Genomic DNA, 7,268 nt, shown 5'->3' with positions numbered 1-7,268 from the left:
CAAGTTTTTGCTCCAGAGCATTTTCACCAAATGGTGTGATGCATGTGGTCAGTAAAGCTGGTCTATGTTATTTGTGACACTGCTCGTTTTCCAAAGGCATAATTACTGTTTTGCACTGGAGAAGAAGTTTTGAAAAAGCAGACCCAGAGTTTGTTTAAAACCATTTTTTAGTGCAGTACAAGCCTATCATAACCAATCACCCACTAACTGTTATTGCCCTTTCTGTGCAGAGGTTTGATACCTCAAACTAACAATCAGTGGAGTGGCAGCTTGTAGTCACATAAGTAAAGGTACATCATAAGTTGCACTAGCTAAGCTTTGTGGTGGGAAGAAAGGGTGGGGTTCTAATTCACTAATGCAATCTATGTATAAATTACATTCAGGCACAAAAAATAACAGCTGGTGGAAATACAGAATACCCTCTGATTTAATGTAAAAATAAAAACCTGTATATCCATTTTTTACTATACATCTCCCTCATTACCCCTCCCCTTCTAGCCCATTGCTCATTGGACTATGTAGTTAATGGCCACCCTTTCGTATACCTTAGACACACAGTGATATCTGCTAGGAAAGTAATTCAGGTGTCTTTGAACATAGACTTATAAAGTAACTTCATCTCTAATCTAGCACAGGTAATTTCCTTCCTCTTGAAACTGTGAGTTTGCTTGATGTTTTCAATTGAAAATCTTTAACAAATTTACTGTTTCAGGGGGGAAGACATTACTGGTGCACACCCCTTTACTGGCTTCATTAAGGAAATGCCACTTTGCTCAGGCTTGCTCAGAGATTGCCTTCATGGTAAAAGATTACGTCCTGTAAAGAACGTATCTTCCTTTGACATAATGGAACCAAGAGCAGACAGCGATTCCAAAGGTCAAGTGACAGGGAGACTCAATTCTGCTCCAGGTAAAAAAAAAATAACAAAAGCCCTATCAGATAATGGCATCTTGTCATGCCTGTCTGAAAAAGTCTTGTTCAATAGGAATGTGTGTTCTAACTATTTTTTTTTTTACAGTGTGTACAGAATTGGTATTTTAAACTAGATATCAAACATTTCAGCTGACAGATGTGTATTCAGGTTTTTGTTTTGTCTTTTGGATAGGATCTATGCTGTTTTACAGATTAATGTTTGATTGCTTAGGAAAGCCACTTAAATAGAAATAGAAATATGCATGAAGTAAGTTGGCCACTTTGCGTTGCTGTTGTGGGAAAAAAAATACCATGTGTCACTCTAAACGATTCTGCCACCACTGGGCATAAAGGGCCAGCCCAGCTGACACCTAGAAGTCATATAGCTAACTGCTAACCGGTATTATGGGTACCGTTCGTCTCAAGGAAGGGTTCAAACGAAATGCAGTTTTTTCACAAGGATGCACAACGCCCCTTGACGGGTAGTAGCATCTTTTGTTGTTTTGTTTATTTTTCACTGCAGAATTGCAAAACGTAATAATTGCCATGAATATTAATGTTATGGGTCGATTGCATTTGATAAGATCAACTATTGCTGAGCTGCAACAATTACAAATCTGTTCTCAGTTAGGCAGGACTGCAAGGATTTAGTCAGAAGAACCTGTAAAAGTACAGTATACTGTCAAATATTACTGATCAGAATCCAGCCTGCCGTTCAAAATATCTGGAAGTGCTCTGATAAATAATCTTTCTTCTCCTAGTGAGCCTAGATAGCCTCCAACTTCTTGAGAAGGCAGTGTGATACTAACTTATTGTTCCATTCTTTCCCTGCCAGAAACAGTAAAGAGTGTTTGTCGCCTCTGATTATTTACATCATTGTGCAGTTAACTGCTTATTAATGTCCAGGGGTGCAAATGAATATATTTGTTTGAAAACTAATATGTTAACTAGGAATACCAATGTAAGATGAAGTCCGGACTCCATGATGCTGCTTGAACTGATTGCTATTTGCTCACTGCAGGTTATTAACAGCTGCTTTTCAAATCAGAATGGTTGCAAAAAGCCCTTCACAAAGCAATACTAAGCCACGACCTCAACTGGCCTCTTATATTTCATAATTCACTGACTCGCATCCTATATTTGCCTCAAGAAAGGGTTGTTACATTTTTCATTCCTTGCTCTGTCGTTTAGGACAGCGAACTCCCACAGACCTCTCTTCCAGCGTCAGGATGCAAATGATGATTTTAAACTGCTGGAAGGAACTTGCTTTTAAAGCCACGGTCCAATAGGCACATATCCCCACTACAATCTCGGCTAACATGGATTATACTTCGTTCTCTAGCCTAATCAAAAGGGTTTCAGACTGTACGTTCTCTGTTTACAAATCATGAACCCACCCCCCAGCTGTACTTAATCTTGTCATGCTGTCACATTTGAACAGCCATGTGAAATGACCTAAAACTGCTAGCACACAAGGTAGGCAAGCTGTCAAAGTGATAATGGCAAACACAGTGGGCTGAAAAGGCTGCTACTGTATTCTCTGGCTAAGAAAGAAGGTGGAAATCAAGGGATCCCACCAGAGAAGATCTGTGGCTTATCCCACACGTGTACAGATCTTATTAAACCTATCCTGTGGTTTGATTATTATTATTTTTTCAATCGCCAGCAGAAGCAAAATTGTTTCGACTTGACTCCTGATGACGGAGATGATGAGATGCTGACAGAATCTCCCTGCATGGATTCCTTTGTTTATCAAGAGGTAGCAATTTATAATCAATTTCCCTTGCTGGGACTGGAGAGCATTGACACAATTGAATCTGTGCAGAGAATTGAATCTGTGTTTTACTATTATAACTCATGTGATCAACCTGTTTAGTAATATTATTGATATTTAACCAAACTAGAACACATTTTAAGTGCATGTGCTACTTCTTTCTTAGAAATGGAAAAAATGGAAAAAAAATAGCGAGGGAACAACCAAGCACCATCTTAAATGCCTTTTTAATATTGACCAAAAACTGCCAGAACAGCACATCAATGTGATTAAATGTACTGATCATTTCACAATGCTACACACAGCTGAAAGTCGTTTGATTATGTCGACTGTCACCCTGGTTGTTGCTTGTAAGGCCAGGCTAGCCAAATTCAAATTCAAAGTTTCTCCGTGGCGTACCTGTAAACTTCTTTAAACCCCCGGCTATAAAACAAGAACAAATTGCCCTTCACTGATGTGTGCTTCCTTAATGAGGATACAGATGGAAGTATTTGAATACATGTTTGTATAAGAGGTAGGTGTATTTTGATCTGCTGACAATTGTCACTAGAGTTGAGGATGCACCAATTAGACTCCAATTCCAGCACCTTCAGTAATACTAAAGACCCAATTGAAAAAAATGTATCGCAGACAATGGTACTAATGTTCACAATTGTGTGTACTTTTGTTTATTATTATTTGTTTATCTAGCAGACACCTTCATCCAAGGCTACTTACATAGACTAGGGTGTGTGAACTATGCATCAGCTGCAGAGTCACTTACAACTACATCTCACCCGAAAGACGGAGCACAAGGAGGTTAAGTGACTTGCTCAGGGTCACACAGTGAGTCAGTGAGTGAGCCGGGATTTGAACCAGGGATCTCCTGGTTACAAGTCTGTTTCTTTAACCACTGGACCACACAGCCTCCTATGGTTTATGTCTTGTCAGCCAAACCTGCAGTCCTAACTTTAGTCCTCCCGTTGTCTCAGCATGTGAGACATACACTGACATTGTTCTGACAACTAAAATGCCTAATTTATAATAAGTTTCCAATCCTATTGTGTACAGGGTTACACACTGTAACACAATTGCCCTGAAAAAGAAAATTTAGTTTATTTTAGGGCACTAGCTTTACAACTGTGGTCCAATTTTTAAAAAAAAATTATGATGTGAAGTTAAAATATGGGTAATATGCCTAACATACACTTCACTATCACTGAAATGAGCTTGGTTAAAATTAGACTAGCTCAGATGACTTGGCTTGGAATCACCCCATTCTACTGATAGAAAAAGTTGGATGTCGCAAATTTTTTAAATTGTAATAAGACTGAGGTTATGCTGTTAGGTACTTCCCATCAGCTACGTAAAACCAATGCTGTAAATTTGTCAGTTGATGGTACCATGCTTGAGTTCAGATTTGGGTGTGATTTTTGATCCTGGGTTAACCTTTGAACTGCATGTGTTGAAAACTGTCAGGGTTTCATTTTTTCACCTCAGAAATACAGCTAGGCTTCGACCTATGCTCTCTGTATCTGCGGCTGAAAAATTGGTTCACGCGTTTGTTTTCTCTAGGATTGATTATTGTAACGCCCTGCTCGCTGGTGCCTCTAACAGCATTCTCAACAAATTGCAATATGTTCAAAATTCTGCGGCTAGAATTTTGTCTAGGTCACGCTCTAGGGATCACATTACACCTGTGTTGGAGGCCTTGCATTGACTGCCTGTTAGGTTTCGAGTGGATTTTAAAATCCTTCCCCATGGGCTGGCTCCGCTTTATTTGTCAGATCTTTTAACCTTTTAAGCACCCACTTGCAACCTCCGCTCCACCGATCTTAGACTGGTGTGTGTCCCTTCTGCTCGCCTGCGCTCTATGGGCGACAAGGCCTTCTGTTGCTATGCCCCGAAACGGTGGAACTCTATTCCATTAGAGATCAGGGATTCAGTGACTTTGAGTGTTTTTAAATCTAGCTTAAAAACATACTTTTTTAGAAAGGATTTTTATGATTCCTTTTCCTTGTTTCTGTTTTTGTTTCTACGTGTTATTGTTTTTGTTAAATGTATCTTTGTTCTGTGATGCACTCTGAGACGATTGCTTTTACGGGCGCTATATATTATTATATTATTATTATATTACTGTCACCAGAGGGGAATACATCACTTGAAGAATGTCTAGCAGATCCTGTGGTCACCAAGTCAAGTAGACAAACATTTTGCATCAGTTTCAGGAGGTTAGCAGTTTTTGATGCAGTTTTGGTATACAGAATGTGTTTCCATTCTATTCTTACCCATGATCCATGAAATGAGACCTGTTATACCCCAGAAATAAAATTAATATTCACTATTATTTGTTTATTTAGCAGACGCCTTTATCCAAGGCGACTTACAGAGACTAGGGTTTGTGAACTATGCATCACTTACAATTACGTCTCACCCGAAAGATGGAGCACAAGGAGGTTAAGTGACTTGCTCAGGGTCACACAATGAGTCAGTGGCTGAGGTGTGATTTGAACCTACTACATTATTAGCTAAAATAAATCAAGCAGAATTAAGGGTAAAACAGCTTTCCTTATTGCTACACATTAAGCTTTGTTATGTAATTTTTAATCTTCTGTACACAGAACCCTACAAAAAAGGTGATGCCCCTAATTATCTCGATTATTAGTAACAGATGCCAGGTTTCTCATTATGCATTTTTTAATGTATGAGTGATGGGGAGGAACATTAGGTCCCAGTAGGTCATGTGATAAAAACGTGGGTTATCTGCACGTCTTGGTTTGACAGGGATTGCCGTGGGTTTTGGATGAGATAAGAGCCAATCAGAACTCGGAACACTGCATGTCAATGATGTAATTTCCATATTTACTCTCTCGCTGTGATTAAGTAGTTAATCCACAGCAGATTAGGTAGAGGACTGCTAGTCATTGTGGTGCCAGTCTTTCTTTTTTTTTTCTATTCGACTGCCCGTCCTAATCTTCTTTATTTGACCTTTTGTTATCTCTGTTTACAAGGCCAGCTTTAATTAGTTTGCATTAAGTCTATACAGAGATCAAACTATAAATTTGTAAACACTGCTTTCACAAAGCTCGAACAGGTGATTTCAAGGTTACACATGGTGGAACATCTAACAAACATTATTTTAAAATGCATTTGAGTAAAAAACAATACTTGGGCAATACACATACAAACCAAATCAGTATCTTGGAGCTACCAAATATGTATATATACAAAATCTAGTTTAGGACAGTGGGAGGCATTGGCACTTGTATGTGAAACTGGGTTATAACAGCTACAGTATAGAAGATGGTATTAGTCCTAACACTAGCTTCAGATGCAATTTAAAATTAGAAGGAGTGTGTAATTGTCCAGCTAAATATATGTATTATTAATTGATCAGAATCATGATCAATGCTGGAGGTGTAAGTAGTTTAAAGTTCATTAGTGCATATGTTTTAGGATCATCCAGTTCTCATAGAAAAATGGGAGTAAAGGTGTTTTTTGAGTTACTTCATCAGTATGCGGATATGGCAAGGAAAAGTATTCACTGTAGAAAATGAAAATTTGGCAGGGAGCAACAGCAAGAGATGGTATGGTTAATGTCAGTGTGTTTGTCATTAAATAACTTTCATACCAGACTGGTACAGCAAATCATCTGTTCTGTTTTGAGTAATTAGCTGTCAATTCCTGTTCACCTCTGATGTGACCTCATGCATTCTGGTTGTGTGGGTTCCTTCAGACACCTTTCAAGGCTTTGAAATGGGTTAAGGGATGCCACCCCAAGGATACACAATAGAAATAAATACTGGTAGTGGCTAAATTGAGCAACTATAGACATGCTATGACAGTGTCCCCTAGGACACAAGGTGCTAACTGTGGCCTTTTCTCAGCAGCGCATTCTTTTTTATACTGGTACATGCATGAACCGGTCAAGAGAATTTTGAATCACACTGAATATAGACCCCCGCCCCCCCTTTCTGCATCTAAGCCAGCCTCAAAAACACATTAAACTTTGACATCAATTCCAAAGAACCTGCTCACCCAGTGGGATAAATCAGATTGATTTAATTCACCATTTTAGTAGACCAGCTAAAACTTCTATACTGTGGAGCCCTAAGTATTCAAGTGAAAAATTACAATAGTTTCTAAAAGACTCATATAGGCATTTATCAACGATAACCGATGCATTGATGTTTTATTTTTCAAAATAAAAAACAAACTTTTTTTTTTTTAACAGATCCAATAACTAAAAACACTGTTGTACATAACAGTTACACAAAAAAGCACAACTTGTATTCAAATTACGACACTAGAAATTAGAAAAAAAGAAATACTTCAGTTTTTAACAACTGAAAAGAATATGCGTGCGCCCACATCAGATGTCCCTTTAACACTGTAATAATAATAAAAAAAATTACTACATTTGAACAGAAGTAATTTCTATCTGAATTAGGGTTGTTAATTACTGTTAACAAATGTCCAAAGCAGCAAAACATTTTAATTAATCTCATAAATCCTGACTAATTTAACTATCGTACTAAATTCAGATTTTTTTTTTTTTTTTTTTTTTTTTTTTTACATAATATTGCCATATAATCTGAGCACA

General features: G+C 37.9%; 1 protein-coding gene across 30 annotated transcripts in view; it reads right to left on the bottom strand.

The window, feature by feature from the left end:
• LOC117418161 (RNA binding protein fox-1 homolog 1) overlaps positions 1-7,268 on the bottom strand; it is a 790,080-nt gene that overhangs the window by 4,431 nt on the left and 778,381 nt on the right. The gene's annotated exons all lie outside the window — the stretch shown is intronic.

The sequence above is a fragment of the Acipenser ruthenus genome, chromosome 13, assembly GCF_902713425.1.
Source record: "Acipenser ruthenus chromosome 13, fAciRut3.2 maternal haplotype, whole genome shotgun sequence".
Taxonomy (NCBI): Eukaryota; Metazoa; Chordata; class Actinopteri; order Acipenseriformes; family Acipenseridae; genus Acipenser; species Acipenser ruthenus.
The sequence above is the reverse complement of the archived record's forward strand: the minus strand, read 5'-3'. Positions and strand labels throughout refer to the sequence as shown.